This window comes from Balaenoptera acutorostrata, chromosome 13 (genome assembly GCF_949987535.1).
Source record: "Balaenoptera acutorostrata chromosome 13, mBalAcu1.1, whole genome shotgun sequence".
Classification (NCBI taxonomy): Eukaryota; Metazoa; Chordata; class Mammalia; order Artiodactyla; family Balaenopteridae; genus Balaenoptera; species Balaenoptera acutorostrata.
In genome coordinates, this window is record NC_080076.1 from 3,696,304 (window position 1) to 3,714,257 (window position 17,954).

Consider the following 17,954-nt stretch of genomic DNA (forward strand, 5'->3'; position numbering starts at 1 on the left):
AAAAACCGTCTGAGAGATCAGGGGAAAAGAAGTCTTAGAATGACAAAGCATGTGTGGAGTATTTTATGCAAAATTAATATATAACAGTTTATGATGAGAATGAAGTCACAATGATATGTACATTGTGTGGATAACTTTATGGAAAACTCAAAAAATAATAAGATAATGGACATGGAAACATCATGTAAAGAGGCCACTGAGGTGGAGGAATCGTAAGCTAAATTATGTCTCCCTTTTGATATACGAGCCTATTTCTAATGTGTGCTTTTGCCCGTATTGTGAACTCTGGAAGACAAGAAAGGGTTTCCTCATGCCAGCTTCCAAGTATCCGGCATTGTACCAGGCACTGGAGAACAACATGAAATGAACTGAGGCACAAATACAAGGACTTTCATATTAAAATATCATTTAATAGTGTTGACCTGGAAGGAATGTAAGATTATCTTTACAAATCAGGTGCATTTAGGCAGATGAAAGACAGCGCAATAAGCCCACTGTGGTCCGATTCGGCAAATAGTCTAGAGGCACTGAAGCTGATTCAATGAGAACAAGGCACCTCTTTGGAGAAGAAAGAAAACTCTCGAAGAATAACCTAATCTTTGTTTGCCACTTACCTGTGACCATAGCTACATGCCTTAAACTCTATTGACAAATAGATATGCTTTATATAGATACCTATGGAATTCTCTCTAACTGTAAATGTAATACATCTTGTTAAATAAGAAATCCAGAAAATTACAAACAATACAGTTTAAAAACCTGTAATTTCATTGACTGCACATAATTACTTTTAACGTTTTGGTATGTTTTCTTCTAGTCCTTATTCCACGTACCAATTTTTGGTTTTCTTCGTGAAATTAGTATAACACCGGACATAGTTTTTATTCTGCTTTTACTAATAACTTTTTAAACATCTTTATTGGGGTATAATTGCTTTACAATGGTGTGTTAGTTTCTGCTTTATAACAAAGTGAATCAGCTATACATATACATATATCCCCATATCTCCTCCCTCTTGCGTCTCCCGCCCACCCTCCCTATCCCACCCCTCTAGGTGGTCACAAAGCACCGAGCTGATCTCCATGTGCTATGCAGCTGCTTCCCACTAGCTATCTATTTGACATTTGGTAGTGTATATATGTGCATGCCATTCTCTCACTTCGTCCCAGCTTACCCTTCCCCCTCCCCGTGTCCTCAGGTCCATTCTGTACATCTGCATCTTTATTCTTGTCCTGCCCTTAGGTTCTTCAGAACCTTTTTTTTTTTTTTAAGATTCCATATTTATGTGTTAGCATACGGTATTTGCTTTTCTCTTTCTGACTTACTTCACTCTGTATGACAGACTCTAGGTCCATCCACCTCACTACAAATAACTCAATTTCATTTCTTTTTATGGCTGAGTAATATTCCATTGTATATATGTGCCACACCTTCTTTATGCATTCCTCTGTCGATGGACACTTAGGTTGCTTCCCTTTATTCTGCTTTTAAAACGTATTTCGTTTTGAGCATTATTAAACATCATTTGAAAACACTCTCCTAATGCTGTGTCACACTCCTCATGGATGCACTGGTTGGCAACAGATGGTTAGTAAGCGTTCATTATGTGCCAGGCCCTCAGCTCAGCCCTAGAGCTACAGCTGGGAGCAAGGAGATGCAGAAGGATGGAGAGAGAAGGAAATGCAGCATTAGAAACACAGATACATGTGTGCCGTGGCGGCAGCCGTTTGGTTTATCTGTTGTTTCTGACATTGTAACCAACCATCCGGGGCCTGCGTGGCAGGCGTCAGGGTCTGAACTTGGACTGAGATTCAGGTGGGCAAGCCTGCTGACCAGGTGGGCAAGGGCCCCAGAGCAGTTTGCTGGAGGAGATCAGGGTGGAGGATGAGAGGGAGGAAGGGGTTTTCCCTGTTACATTTCTGGGAATGGAGTCCATGGGGCTGGGAAGGATGCCTGTCTGCCTGACCCCATGAACTTGACCCTGACCTCCAAGAAGAGAAAGGCAGTGGTCAAAAGAGAAAACTGTTTCCAGGACGGCTTCCAGGAGATGCCAGACACAGAGGGGCCACCAGAGACAGATGCCACTGTGCCCCTCAGGGTCAGAGCTGGAAGCCCACGGAGACCGTAAGCCTGGTGTGGATGACGCATCAGCAGGTGAGGCCCAAGGGTGGCGAGCAGAGCTCCAGACGCCCCTTGAGCACAGGAGACGGCGAAGGCTTTATGGTCTCCATGGTAACTGTAACTGTGGCTCTTACTTGGTTTTGTGCAGGTTTTCTGGGGTCTTTAAGGGATAGTTGCTGGTGGAAGGTGCTTTCCACAGGGCTGGAAGTTGTATGTCAGCAGATGGAACAGAGAGTTACTCCTGATGGGGCGGCCAGGAGACCTAAAGGAAGTGGGTACCTGAGAAGGGGGGTTACCGGATCCACAGGTGTGCACTTTATCAGGGTTCTGACCACACAAGCAAGCGAGATCTGCAGGTGAGCAGTGGCAACCTGCCCCTCGCAGCAACGTGGGGCAGTGCCCATCCCCCCAGCAAGTGCGCTGAGAACTTATAACATCTTATCTTTGCCAATTCGATGAGTTTAAATGGCATGTCCTATTAATTCTCATTTTTGTATACTAAAAAGATGGATTTTTTTACATATTGATAAATTTCTATTTTCTTCCTCAGTTAAATATCTGTTTATGTCTCTTTAAAAAAAAAAAGGAATAATCATGTTTTCTCTGTGGACTGCTATCTACAGAGTTAGGATGTTAACTCTTTTTTTTTTTTGACTTATAAACAGAAATGTATTGCTCATAGTTCTGGAGACTGGGAAGTCCAAGATCAAGGCCCCGGCAGACTGGTTGTCTGGTGAAGGCCTGCTTCCTGGTTCATAGACAGCCGTCTTCATGCTGTGTCCTCACGTGGTGAAAGGGATGAGGGAGCTCTCTGGGGTCTCTCTTCTCAGGGCACTAATCTCATTCATGAGGGCTGTGATTGGGGGTGAGGACCAACACCTTAACGTTCAGCCTACAGCCCAGGCTTAGCCCAGTAACGGCACAATAAAGGGTGATTATTTGAACATGAATTCAACTGAAATTCAAGTAGAGCAAAACCCAAAACCATATCCTTACTCTATAGCTTAGAAAAAACTGTTCACTGTCATCTCCTCTACTGGAGGGAATTAAAGCAGGCCTGTTAAGTTGCCTGACAGGAACACTAAATGTCTAAATTGGGAATCGACTATATTTTATCTAGGTTAACCTCTCTGTTAACAGGGGAAAACAGAGGTCTAGGGAGTTGGAGAAACTTGCCCAGAGACAGACAACGACTTTTGGGCTGGGCCAAGTGTAAGACCGGCGTTCCTTTCATTAACACCAGCATCGTTTCATTTACGTGGCCTTTCACAATCTACCAAGCACTTCCTCAGCTCCATGACCTCATTTATTGTACTAGATCCAGGAGCATACAGAGATGGCTTTTGGGAGATTTTTTGCATTCTCAGACCAGTGTTGCAATAGCTTATTCTATACTGACCCTTAAATTTAAAAAATATATATGTACACACACATGTAAATGCACGTATGGAAGACACGGCACGACATCCCCCTGTGTCACCCCATGCGGGCCACACCCTGGCAGTCACAAAGCACAAAGGGAAAATGGTCTTCGGTTTGAGAATTCCCGAGTTGCCACTGATGCTTCAATACCAAAGGGCTTAGAAGTGTTTACACTTTCCAGGGGAGTAGGAACGTTTTAGGTTTCCCTTTAATGAGTCTCATTTTGAGACAGGATGGCAAGGTTGGCCAGACGCTCTTCATGCAGTTTTTGTAGTAAGTCTTTCAAAGAATGAATGGTGAAGCCAATTCGTTTCTCCTCCTGGAATTTGTCCTTCTTCTTTTTCTTTGTTGTGAGGTTATATATAAAGGTATGGGCATACAGACATTACGAAAGCTAAGGGCTATCACGTGAGAGGGGAAATCAGACAATAAATCCAAAGAAAGCTAAAGAAGTTAAAAATCTGAACTCAGGGGAAGGGCGAGAGGCGACACGGTCTTTTCACAGAGCCGTTACACACCACGCAACTGTCCTCAAAAGCATGAATGGAAAAAGCTAGCCATTCAGCTTCAGAACAAAGCTGGTGTCTTTGTTTAATGTCTTTAGCATTAGGCTGAGCAGCAAGTGCCTTTTCCAGGGTAGGCCAGAGAAGATAAGTCCAGTTTGGGATTTCTGTGGGGGTTTTTTTGGGTCTTTTTTAAGATTTAACTTTATTTATTTTTGGCTGTGTTGGGTCTTCATTGCTGCGTGAGGGCTTTCTCTAGTTGCATCAAACAGGGGCTACTCTTTGTTGCGGTGCGTGGATTTCTCATTGTGGTGGCTTCCCTTGTTGTAGAGCACGGGCTCTAGGCGCTTCAGTAGCTGTGGCTCACGGGCTTCAGTAGTTGTGGCTCGCGGGCTCTAGAGCGCAGGCTCAGTAGTTATGCACATGGGCTCAGTTGCTCTGCGGCATGTGGGATCTTCCCGGACCAGGGCTCGAACCCGTGTCCCCTGCATTGGCAGGCGGATTCTTAACCACTGTGCCACCGGGGAAGCCCCCATTTCGTGTTTTAAGGCTTGAGTCAGCTCTGTGGCCAGCAGCTCGTGGAGGGACACACCATTGTGGGAGGATACCCACTTTCTCCCAGGCCAGTTGTAACACTTGGGGCCACTGGATGGTGAAGATAACCAGATTTGCTTGTTTGGGCTTTGCTTGTTGATCACTTAGGTTCCTAGATCTCCACCCAGTTTAATTGCTAAAACACCACTCCCAAAGGAGACATCATAGTCTTCAAATGTGTAAGGTTTGTCTCCAAGGTGTTCAAAAAACTCTGCTAAGGAGTCCAGCGTCTCCTCGGCCAGTCTTTCATAGGTGGTATTGTCCAGAGGGCCAGCGTCACCCAAAGTTCCCATTGTCCTCAAATTCATCCAACAGACACTCTGCTTTTTGACATTCAGGATCTGGTTGAGGCAGCGGAAGTTCAGACTGGGCTGGCTGTGTGCGCGGGCCGCGGCAGTCCCGGCGTGCAGGTCCCGGCAGCCGTACAGCGGGGGTCCTTCATTGGCCACGGGGCCCCGGCGCGGGCCTGGGCAGAGCCGGGGGGCGCCGAGCGAGCGGGGCAAGAGGCTGGCAGCCACGGGGCGTCCGAGCGTCCACGTGCTCAGGATGTTAACTCTTTAGTTTCAGGTTTGTTGCAGATCTTGTCTTCATTTGTCATTTGCATCTAGTTTGGGTTATGATTTTTGATGTAAAAAAATCTTAACCTTTATACAGTCAAATTTATCATTTTGTTTGATTGTAGTCTTTAATTGTATGACAGCAAGTCCTGCCCTATCTTGGAACCAGTTAAAGAGTTAATATATATAGTTTTATATTTTTATGGTTTCCTTTTTTACTTTAATCCTTAATTTATCAAAATTTTTTTCAAGCATGGCTTGTGGGGGGGGGGGGGGAAGGGAATGCAACTTTGTTTCCCCTGAATTGCGAAAATTTCCAACCGTGTTTGTTGGATAACATCCCCTTCCTCTTCTTTTATAATGCATCCTTTATTATATTTTTGATCTTCATTTAAACTTCTTTCACTTTTTTAATCTGTTTACCAAAAAATATTTCTACTGTAGTGTTAATGTTTGATTTATGGAGGACTTCAAATAACAGGAATATCTATTCTTTTTCTTCCTGCTGCACTTTTGAATTATTCTACGAAGTTCCAAAAATAATCCTGCTGGTATCTGGTACATTCCATAGCATTTCGTTGACTCTCCAAAGATCTCTGAGAAGTATATTTTATAACTTCCCCTTCATAGCTGGAGAAACTTAAAGTCAGAAAAATAAAGAAACATGCCAAAGTTGCTAATAAATGTTAGCAGACCAATCTGGGAAACGGAATTTCTACACCGTTCTGTCTGATGGAAAATCTTCCATCCTCAGATATGTTCCAGGATTTTGATGATCATATTTAGACAGAAATCCTTCAATGATTCCTCTGAAAATAGTTTTGTTGTTAAGGGTCAATGAAAAGTATGACCAAAAGAGACAGGAAAGGATGAGAAGGAAAGAGGTGATTTGAATTTGCCTTATCTTTATCCTCACGACATCTGCCCTTGACCCTGTGAGCGTCCAGCTCCTGAGATGGTTCGCAGGTGTCTGAGACTCTAAACACAGCCACCTCCCCCAGAAGCAAACTGCTCTCTCTTCTTTTCCACTTAAACACCCCAGGACCACAGGAGCAGTTATTATGAATCAACATAGTTTCTGTTGGCCCCAGTATAATGTGGATTGATTGTTTATCAACTCTGGGAGAGCAAAGAATTTATAGTACTTTCAAGAGTAACTACCAAAACCACAGTAGCAGGTAAAATGGTGAGTTCATTTGTCACCTGAAATTGAGATGGAAGTGTCTAGCTTAGGGACAGTGCTCTGTGTATCCCAAATATGATTTTCCTGTAGGAAAAAAAAAAACCCTCAATAACTTCTATAGTTTTATAGTTTTGAATAATTTGCAATTTTCAAAAAAAAACACAACACGGTTTCAACTGAATTAAAAGAAAATATAGCTGATGCTGGAATCATGGCAAGGGCTGAATTTCCTCACCTTAAATTAGTTAATTCTGTACTAACAGCCCAACCTTATCAAAGAAACCAGGGGTTAAATCTTTAACAGAAATGTTGCTCTCATATTGGAAGTTAATGGCTAACGGTGAAATTTATTTTATTAGTACTTCAAGATTTCTAGCACTGAAAGGCTATAACAATATGAGTAGAAAAGCACATCCATGTAGATTTTCTTCTACATGAATGCTTTTGTTCTCAAAATTGTAGAAGAAATTCCTGTCACTGGAGAATTTGATTCTGCATCTTCTTTTATAGATGGTGCTATCATTCATTCTGTAAATTCTAGCCACTGAAACTCCAGTCCATCGTTCTACCAAATACAATTGTCACATAAGCCTAAAGGATTTTTTTTTTCCTTTGAAGGAGGAACTATTTTATTCCCAAGTAACCAAATACACTTAGAGTATCTAACAGAAATAAATGGTGCATTTTCTCTCAACCCTTAAAATGCTTTCAATTAAAAAACTTTTCCAGAGAGAGAGGAAAATTGCCAATGCTGAGATTTATGCACTAATTGTATTCATTTTGAAATGTGATAGATATTAGGTATTGTGGCAGATTGTGAGATAATATTCATCTCTCTTGTAAAACATATATTCCCATGAGGTAGATGGGAAGTATTAGGTGTTTCGGCCAGAATAAAGTGTATTCCATTTCCAGGAGGCTTTTCTCATCAGGACTTTTGTGCAGACCCTGAAAATGAGTATCTGTGTCCTTTAGTGTTTGTGACCTGCTCACGTGATAATTCTGGGGATTATCACCTTCGTTCCATGACTGGGGCGAGGACATGTCTCCACGTCATTGGGCTCCTACTTGGAATGTCCCACAGCACAGAATTAGGTATTCAGCTTCACCCCCCCAAAACAAGGAATGTTCAAAAGTCCTCCCACTTGCCTGCTGGGCTATCTAAACCTGATTTCTGATGTGGATGGGGCTTGTGCTACTATACAAATCCATTGCTTTTCTAGGAAAATTTTAAAAATCTCAGTGTTGATTCCCAAATTCTAAAGTTCGTCATGAATCGTCACTTTTTAAAAGTGAACATTTGGGGAAAATGAGACAGTGGTCATGTTTCCAAGGAGGGTCCAGGATTTGCTTTTATGTCTCAGCGCATCTCAGAATTAATGTCCCTCATGTCACTCATCCTGTTAGCAGGTCACTGTGGTCCTGAAAGAGAGGACAGGGATGGAATTGGGGCAACCCTCTGCGTTGTGAGGGGAGGGACACATGCAGCCCGTCACCCCCCTAAGTGACCCCGGTTTCATCCTGAATGTGTTGGCACGGCCTTGGGGGAGCTTCTTCCTCTGTAGTCATGGCACCTGGGTGCACCGTCTTTGCCCCGGGGCTACCAAAACCAGACCTGAGCCCCCATCCATCACCAGGTAATTCTGAGAAAGGAAAGCACCTAAGGACATATGAGTGTGTGACTCACTTTTAACCAGGGCAGGAAGGGCTGCGGGCAAACGATGGCACTCCTGTAGCTTCTCCCTCTAAGTCTTCCAGCAGAAAAGAACCATCAGTACAGTAGCCAGGACATGGAAGCAACCTAAATGTCCATCTGCAGATGAATGGATAAAGAAGATGTGGTCCATATATACAATGGAATATTACTCAGCCATAAAAAAATGAAATGATGCCATTTGCAGCAACATGGATGGACCTAGAGATTATCACACTAAATGAAGCAAGTCAGACAGAGAAAGACAAATACCATATGATATCACTTATATGTGGAATTTAAAATATGATACAAATGAACTTACTTATAAAAAGAAACAGATTCACAGACATAGAAAGCAAACTTATGGGAGTTCCCTGCTGGTCTAGTTGTTAGGATTCCGTGCTTTAACTGCCATGGGCTGGGTTCAATCCCTGGTCGGGGAACTGGGATTCCCACAAGCTGTGCAGCATGGCCAGAAAAAAAAGGAAAAGAAAAAGAAAACAAACTTGTGGTTACCAAAGAGGAAAGTGTGGGGAGGAATAAGTTAGGGGTTTGGGATTAACAGATACACACTACTACATATAAAATAGATAAACAGCCAAGTCCTCCCCCATAGCACTATATTCAATATCTTGTAATAACCTATAATGGAAAAGAATCTGAAAAAGAATAGGTATATAGAGAATCACTTTGCTATACACCTTAAACATTGTAAATCAACTATACTTCAATAAAAATAAAATAGAATAAAATTAAATTAAGTTAAATTAAATTAAATTTAATTTAAAAAAGGAACCATCAGACAAGGAGTTTTTAGAACTCGGGTACGAACTGTGTCCACACCTGTGAAGCGATGTGCTCTTTGTTTCGAGAAATTGGACCAATTCGGGGATTCATTAGAACAACAGTGGAGGTCATGATTGTGGCTTTGTGCCTGACCTGTCAGCAGGGTCCCCCAGACCCATGCCTGTGGGCGCAGCCCTGGTTGTAGGTTGGACTGAAAGCAACAGGTCTGTCACGGGTTGTGACCCTAGGGATCTAGTGTTGCTACCCTATTATGGCGACAATCATGAGCACATCAGTGTCATTCCTTATAAAGAATTGATTCTCTGCCGGGAAAATATATACTCAGATCTCTTTCTGGATCCCCGGCCGTATATCTTTCCACATCCCCTAAAACACCTATTTTGTTCTTCATCCTGTTTGTAATTCAAACTCCAATATCAAACCCACCAGCAAATCCTACAGGCTTCACAGCTGAAACATTTTTCAAATCTGCTCATTGGCCCTCAGCCTCCATTCTCTGCACTTCCCTCAGTCATGGAACAGGGAACTTTTCTGGGCACGTGACGATTACATCTCCCAACCTGCCTTGCAGCCGGCCGTGGCCACCTCAATGTAAGCAGATGTAGTATGAACCCCCGGGCTCCCGGTTCTGTGATGACGACAGTGGGTCAAACTGGACCACTCTCACCCGGTAGCCACTTCTGCCACCACCCAGAACACGCCCCAGCTGCCACTTGTCTACAAACGAACAATCGAACAAATGTCTGTTGGCACTTCCCACACCTTTGTCCTCTCAGAGGAGGAACCACTCTTTCTCCTGTTCAGGCTAACCCTTCGCTGTGCTCCTGATTCTATACTCTCTTTAACCATCTTAAATGTCGTGCCATGAATTATTTCCTGGACTCTTCATTTTTCCTCCCTACTGCCTGTTTTCTTAAAGCCTTTGAACCTGGGACATTCAGCCATTCTTTAAAACCCTCCCTCTGCCTCGTCATCTTCGCTCAGATCCATCTTAACCCTTCCCTTCACAGAACCAAGTGACTTGGAATCCTTCCCCATCAACTATTCATTGTTATTTTTTTGGAAAATAATACCATTTATTGTTTTCCTTTTTCTAAATACGAAAATAATACACATTCACTGCAGAATATTTGGAAGATCTAGGCAAGCATACAGAAGGAAATAAAAATTGCATGTAATTCTACAACTTGGCAATAACTCATCATTCATATGTGCATTTTTTTCATATGTGCACTTAAAAAAAATAAAAGTAGGATCATATTTTTCTATTCTGTTGTTTCTCTTTAATGGTAAATCAGGAACCTCTTCCCATGTCAAAAACATGATTTTTAAATGGCCTCTTGGTATCCCACTTTCTGGACATGCCAAAAGGTACGTGGTCATATCCTCACTGGCGCTCAGTCCAGGGGTTTAGATTTTCTTGTTCTGTGAGAGGTTCTTGGACCACCAGCTCTCATGTACGTTCTTTACTGATGTGGGATTAACACAGATTTCAAAACACTGCACCAAGTGACAAGCACATATTTGAAGGCTCTTGAAGCATAACTGCTGAATTGTTTTCAAAAGATGGTTGAATCAACATGTACTACAAAGAGCAGTGTGGGAGAGGATCCGTGTCCCCCTATTCTTGCTAATTCATAGCCAACCCAATGAGCGAAAATGTTTGTATTTTAGTTTGAGGCCAACTATGTTATTGCATTTGCATTTGCCATTGGTGCATCTCCCTTTATGAAAACAGTCTGTCCTGTTGTGTTTTCTCACCTTCCATCTAAACCGTCTCTAGTGTCCTTATTTGCTCATTAAAAGAAAAAACTCTTTATGCATTATTACTATTAATTCTAGTTTGTTAGGAATACCTTTGCCAGCTTCTCATTTGTTTTTCCATTTCTTGCTTATGGAAGTGATTTTTTAAAATGTGGATGGAATCAAACCTATCAATATTTTTTCCCCTTCTTTTGGTCTTCCCCTTCCCCCAGTCGTTCCCCTAACCCCCTGCACTCAATCTTCTCTCCCTACACGTTGCTAGACTCTTCTCCAAGCCAACAGCAGCTGGCAACCCCAACTGTGCTCCCTAAAAAGCATCTTTGCTGCTCTTTGCCTGTTGCCTGGCTGAGGAACTGTGTTCTCTTGGGTTTCCCCCTGCATCTCAGATCGTATTTTTAAAAGTTTATTTATATATGTGTTTGTTTGTCTTTAATAGATAATAGAGAGGTTTTAGGTTCTCGGCAAAATTACGAGAAAGGCGCAGAGATTTCCCATGCCCCCCTGCCCCCCACGCAGGCACAGCCTTCACTATCAATGTCATTATCAATGTCGAGGGAGCCGCACTGAGGCGTCACGGTCAGATCATCTTTGTCTGCCTTCTCTGTCTCTGCCCTTGCCTCTCACACCGGTGTCCCCGGGGTCTGGTCTTGGTTGTCTTCTCTCCCCATCCTGCCGCCTCTCTCAGGGCGCATGCCCCTCCCAGGAGTGATGTGCTGGTGCTTTCAGCACCACACCTTCAGTTCAGCCCCTCTCTTGGCCTCCACACCTGTACTGTCAGCTGCTCACTGTGTCCCTTCAGAAAGTCATCCCAAAGCCATCTTCACACACCCTATTTCCCTTCCTCATTCTCTTCTTTGGTGCAAATCCCTGTCTTCTGCTCTGTTCCCTAAACTGGAAATGCTAGAGTCTTCCTTCACATCCCACATGTAATCACTGAGCATATCCTGCTGATTCTTCTTGTAATTTCTTGGATCATACTCCCCTCCCCTCCCACCACACTGCCATGATTCAGACCTGTTTTTACCTTAACTTTGCAATAATCAGATCGATTTCACAGTTAAGAGTTCAGGGTATCTAGCAAACAGATACGTCATTTGTAGAACAGAAGTGATCTGAGCGCTTGTATGGTTGCTTTGAGGATTAAATAAGATGAAGGAGGTAAAGTACTTAGCGTGGTTCCTGGTAGATAGGAAGGGTCCAGTAGATGTCAGCTCTTATAATTAATTATCACACAGCTTCTGAGTCACACATCCACAAGGCCGATTGCCACACTGCTGCCATAATTCTCTTCCTAAAATGCAAACCAGATCCATGTCTCCCTGAATATGTCAGTGGTAAAGGCTAAACACCTTAATATAACACAAGACTGTCCACGAGGAGCCCTGCTTACACCTCTGGCCCTGTGTCTCCTGATCTACACCCCATGTTTCAGCCTTGCTGAATGTAAGTGTCAGCTATTGCCTTAATAATGTCACATAACAACCATCCCCATGTGCCTGGGTCTGCAGGATGAGTCTGATTTGGCTCCAGTGGGTTAAGATGGGCTTAGCTGGCATGTGGGCTGCAGACTGCAGTTTGGGTTTAAATCTGTTCCATTTGTGTGTGTTCTGAGGCCCAGACTGAAGGCACAGTCACTGCTTGGTGCCTGCTCCTTTCATGGCTGATATTTATTGACCAGAGCAAGTCACAGGACCAAACCCAGCATCCATGATGTGGGAAAGTACACTGTGCCCGCAATGGGGGAGGGAAGGGGGGGATGGTTGCCAACAGTAACCCAGCCTGTAGCACTGGGTTGCTGCCCCCCACCTCCCAGGAGCCCTGCTGCTTTACACTCTTTGCCTTTGCCATTCAGCTCTTTTGTGAGATGGCCTCACCGTGCCCCCCTCAACTTTCTTCCACTTAACCAACGTGCATCTGCCTTGTAGGGCTCAGCTCAGCTGTCACCTCCTCAAGAAAGCCTTTCCATCTGCCCCCGTAGATCTGGCCTCGGTCTCCTCTGGACGTTCCTATTCACCTGAGCATCGCAGATTTGTGGTCGAGGTTTGTCTCCTCCCTTCTGTGCCTGACATCAGATCCTTAGACATTATTGCTGTGGCTGAATGGTGAATAGCTGAAGTCAGTCTAATAAACCTCTCTCTCATTCAACCCGTGTGTTGTTGGCTCTTGTCAAGTCATCCCTTTTCTCTAATAAAAATGTCTGAAAATAAAGAACAGCAGTAGGTACTGCAAACCAGATATTCTTTTGGATACTGGTATTGTGCACTGGATATTCTCAGGTAACATCTGGTCATGTCTAGTTACTTAAAGAGGGACCCTGGATTGTGCCGGCCAGGCCAAAGTTTACACAAGAAGCAATTTTCTAGTTGACAATTTCAAACCTGGGTACAAAGGATAAATGCTGCTCATGCTTATGCGGTCACAGGTAATCAGCCAGGTGGGTGAAGCACTCTGTGCTGCGTGCCCAAGGGGGTGTGTGCACCCCCAAGAGCACGCTCTGTTCGTTTACAACTAAACTCAAAGCTCTTCCCAAGAGCCCCTGGGTCTGCTGGCCTTTCCCCTGATGCTCTGTGTGGGAACCTCACCAAACCCAGGAGAGAGCAGGGTCTCATCCACTGGCAGACATAGTCTCATAGAAACTCATGCTGGTCTAGACTTAAAACATGAGCCAGTCTTGGGCTTCCCTAGTGGCGCAGTGGTTGAAAATCTGCCTGCCAATGCAGGGGACACGGGTTCGAGCCCTGGTCTGGGAAGATCCCACATGCCGCGGAGCAACTAGGCCCGTGAGCCACAATTACTGAGCCTGCGTGTCTGGAGCCTGTGCTCCGCAACAAGAGAGGCTGCGATAGTGAGAGACCCGCGCACCGCGATGAAGAGTGGCCCCCACTTGCCGCAACTAGAGAAAGCCCTCGCACAGAAATGAAGACCCAACACAGCCATAAATAAATAAATAAATAAATAAATAAATAACAAAAAAAAAATGAGGCAGTCTTAGTAGAAATATTTTGAAACCAAAATAAATAAAAAAGTGGAAAAGAGTCAAACAGGCAATTATTTGTAATAGAAAAAACTATTGATTTTCCTTTTTTGATACATAGTCTAAATTATCCCTCAAGAAAAGTAGCAATGCATCTTTAAACAGATTTATTGGTTCTGGGAGGGAAAAATGTATTATTTAACTTCAATGCTATTGGATTTTTCTTTTATGCTAGATGTGGAAATACCACAGATGAACAGAAACAGGGTAGGGAAATTCTTTCAAGGATCACAGTTATTTTGGATCCCAGGGTAAGATATTCTAGTATTTCCCTCCAAGCAGTAAGAGTTCATCAACAAAAGATGAACCTTCTTTCTTGTTACATAAATGACATCACACATTCGCAGTAAGTACGTTTTTCACAAAATGTACAGTTCCCGCGGGTGAAGCGGACAAATCACATTGGATTCCCCCAGTGTTACTTTGAGCCTCAGCTCATCTGTTACAAAGGACTTTTGCCCTGGGCAGAATCCTGTGACTTGTCCGATCCTGGAGCTGTAATTCCTTCTCTGAGCTGGATTTCTCCGCACGGGTCCCTCCAGCCTTCTCCTCCCTCACACCTTGGCTTCTGAGAGCAGAACACTCAATAACCTGACTCATAGAGACGCTGTGCACTCTAATATAGAAATGGACACGGAGTCAATGGGAAGCACACTCTGCCTTTCCAAGCACCGCACCCTGAGCCCTCTCAGAGACGACCTGGGCTCAATGGCGTCCCACACACTTGGGGTCACAGAGACTGTAGAACCATCCCCCAGGTCTCGCTGTGTGCCCATCACGTGATCAAGTTTCACCCAGGTGTCGTCATCTATCTGTCAGAGGCCATCCCAGGTGACCTTGCTGAACTGTCACAAAGAAAACCTACTCAGAGTGATGGGAAGGCATTTTTCAAACATAAAGTGCTCAAAAAGCTGTAAAGACATATTTCAAACCACAGCTACAAACTGAGCCCCTCATCACGTTGATTCTTTATAGTCAGCAGCGTAGGAATTTGACGGTTTGGGTTTTTCTTTTTTGATAACGATGCTCTTTCAAATAACTAAGGAGATAGTCACCAGGACTCTAGCTAGAATAACCCACAGAACCCTGTGATCGGAAAGCATCAGGTCCTGATCATAACAAAGCAAGTCCCGAGACCATCCCTCTTCTCCTCTCTCGACCACTCTTGGGGCTGTGGTGCCCGTGCCCTCAGCTTTCTGGGTATTTTCATTCCTGTGGGAGATGTAGATTCAAGGATGGAAAAGGGAACACCAACATGTTTGCTCCATTACTCATGGTGGTCCTTTCCTCTTTCTGGTATGATTTGGGTGTTCTGGCTCTCTACGCTTAAAAGGATGTGCCAGGTCTTTGAGGTTGCTCTACTTTCAAGCTTGAGAACTGTGGGTAATAAGTCCAGGGATTTGGGGCTAAGAGCTGTATTCATTGCCTGTGGGCTAGAACATCGCCTAGTCTGTTAAAGCAACAAGATGAAAGCGAGAGTTGTTCTGGTCGCCAACAGCACGCAGGCACCCTGGGCGTTGGCTTTGGCCTCCCACTACTAAGACCCAGTGCCCTCTCCTCCCTTCCTCTCCCAGAGGTGCTTGTACCTAAACGTCAGCCCCTCTACCAACAAAACTCATCAGTCTTCTACTTGGGGACCAACGGTGCATCGCATTCTATACCCCAACATGTGTTTGGGGAGACTGGTTCCTGAGAAGGAGCCTTCATCACCTTGCTCCCAAATGATGGAAACTTCTCTCCATGGGACTGTCAGTTAAAGTCAAGTCAGGGAAAGCTTGGTCAGAGTTTGGAAACACTGGTTCCATACAAGAGGATTCTCCATAAAGACCAGCGATAGATTTTTGTTCGATCTGATTGAGAAGTGCCTGCGTTCAGTGAGGCCATTGGATTCCTGATCAAACCTGGTACAGAAAAGAGCACAGAGACATCCGTATTCTCCCCATGTGACAAATGATGTAAATACAGACCCTTCTTTAAAACTCCAGCTAATTCAGGTGGCAGGATGAAGTGTGCCATGTCATAATTAATCCCTCATGTATTGCAAGCAATTTAATGTCAAAATAATCAACAGTCGCTTTTTCTACCCTTTTGTGAGTACATAATAAATACTGTCATTTAAACCGCAGCAAACATTGGATTTCTTTCCTGGTCTTTGAATAACACTATTCGTGAAGTAAATACCAGACCTCCCCTTCCATCTTCCCCTCCCCAATCCCTACATATATAAGCTCTTTAGGAAAATAAATCATGGATGTCAAAAGAAAAGGTGTGTGTTTAATTTTCAGTTGGTACCTCACATGGTGATTATTCTAGCTTAGAGTCCAAACACGGGAGGGGCCAACACAATGGAGGGGAGGGGAGGAAAGCAGGGGTCGGGGGGAGGGCCCCTCACTATCCATCCTTTGTTTTTTCCCTCATGGATTACCAGCAGTGACATGGTAGTTACTATTTTTTTTTTGGCAAGGCAAAACCACCGCTAGTAAATGGCCAATGCATTCTTTTGATTAAACTCAGTTCACCTTTTCAACAAACAGGAGTCAGAGGAATGGCCAAGTGCTGCTCTCTCTTCCAGGGGCAGAAGGTGGAGATCCCTGAGTCTATACCATCTTCTCCTGTGCAAGAAGTCATGGGTCTCGGCATCTGCATCCTCCACTCCCGGGGAACCAAGGTCCCTTTGGCTGTGGGTAGAAACTCTCCTGTTAAATTAATGGGGTGACCAGAAAGAGAGCCCCAGGAGCAAGTGAGGAACAGATCATTAATCTCTGGTTGCTTTTTTTTTTTTTTTTTTTTAATTCAGACAGAAAGTCACAAAAATTATACTCATCCTCATCAGTTCACTCAGTCCCATGTAATTAATTTCTTTTTTTTCATCTTGATCTTTTGTTAGCACTTTTATGAGTTCATCAGTTTTTCATTAGAATTCTGAAAATGCTTATTCATTCAGTTCAGCAGTACAGTCAGTTACCAGAAACCTGTACTTGTCAGAGTCTTTTCCATGAATTTCTTGAAGATGAAACTCTTTTATAGGAACATATTTGCAAAATCATCAGAGTACACCCAGAACTGTCTGTAAATGACAAAAGACTTAAAAATGACCATGGTTAAAGATTTGATGAAAGTTCATAATAATGCAGTTGACAAGAAAATTAGTTATTTCTGAGATATACATTTTAAAGTAATAACTAGGATTATTACTTATAACATTATACCAGAACATATAAGATTTTTAGACGTTTCCTGTAATGTCTGAAACATTTATATTAACATATTTCCATACATATTTCCATACAAATACAAATATAAGATTTTTAAAAATTTCATGTAATGTCTGAAACATTTATATTAACATATTTCCATACATATTTCCATACAAATACAAATATAAGATTTTTAGAAATTTCATGTAATGTCTGAAACATTTATATTAACATATTTCCATACATATTTCCATACAAATACAAATATAAGATTTTTAGAAATTTCATGTAATGTCTGAAACATTTATATTAACATATTTCCATACATATTTCCATACAAATACAAATATAAGATTTTTAGAAATTTCATGTACTGTCTGAAACATTTATATTAACATATTTCCATACATATTTCCATACAAATACAAATATAAGATTTTTAGAAATTTCATGTAATGTCTGAAACATTTATATTAACATATTTCCATACAAATAACCCAATGAAAGTTTAGTATTAGTTGTTTTGTTTGTTTTTTTATACTGCAGGTTCTTATTAGGCATCAGTTTTATACACATCAGTGTATACATGTCAATCCCAATCGCCCAATTCAGCACATCACCATCCCCACCTCATCGCAGTTTTCCCCCCTTGGTGTCCATATGTCCATTCTCTACATCTGTGTCTCAACTTCTGCCCTGCAAACTGGCTCATCTGTACCATTTTTCTACGTTCCACATACATGCATTAACATACGATATTTGTTTTTCTCTTTCTGACTTACTTCACTCTGTATGACAGTCTCTAGATCCATCCACTTCTCAACAAATGACTCAATTTCGTTCCTTTTTATGGCTGAATAATATTCCATCGTATATATGTACCACAACTTCTTTATCCATTCGTCTGTTGATGGGCATTTAGGTTGCTTCCATGACCTGGCTATTGTAAATAGTGCTGCAATGAACATTCGGGTGCACGTGTCTTTTTGAATTACGGTTTTCTCTGGGTATATGCCCAGTAGTGGGATTGCTGGGTCATATGGTAATTCTATTTTTAGTTTTTTAAGGAGCCTCCA

At 42.9% G+C, this 17,954-nt stretch overlaps 1 pseudogene; it reads right to left on the minus strand.

The window, feature by feature from the left end:
* Positions 1 to 4,149: 4,149 nt before the first annotated feature.
* LOC102998490 (frataxin, mitochondrial-like) overlaps positions 4,150 to 17,954 on the minus strand; it is a 48,513-nt pseudogene continuing 34,708 nt past the window's right edge.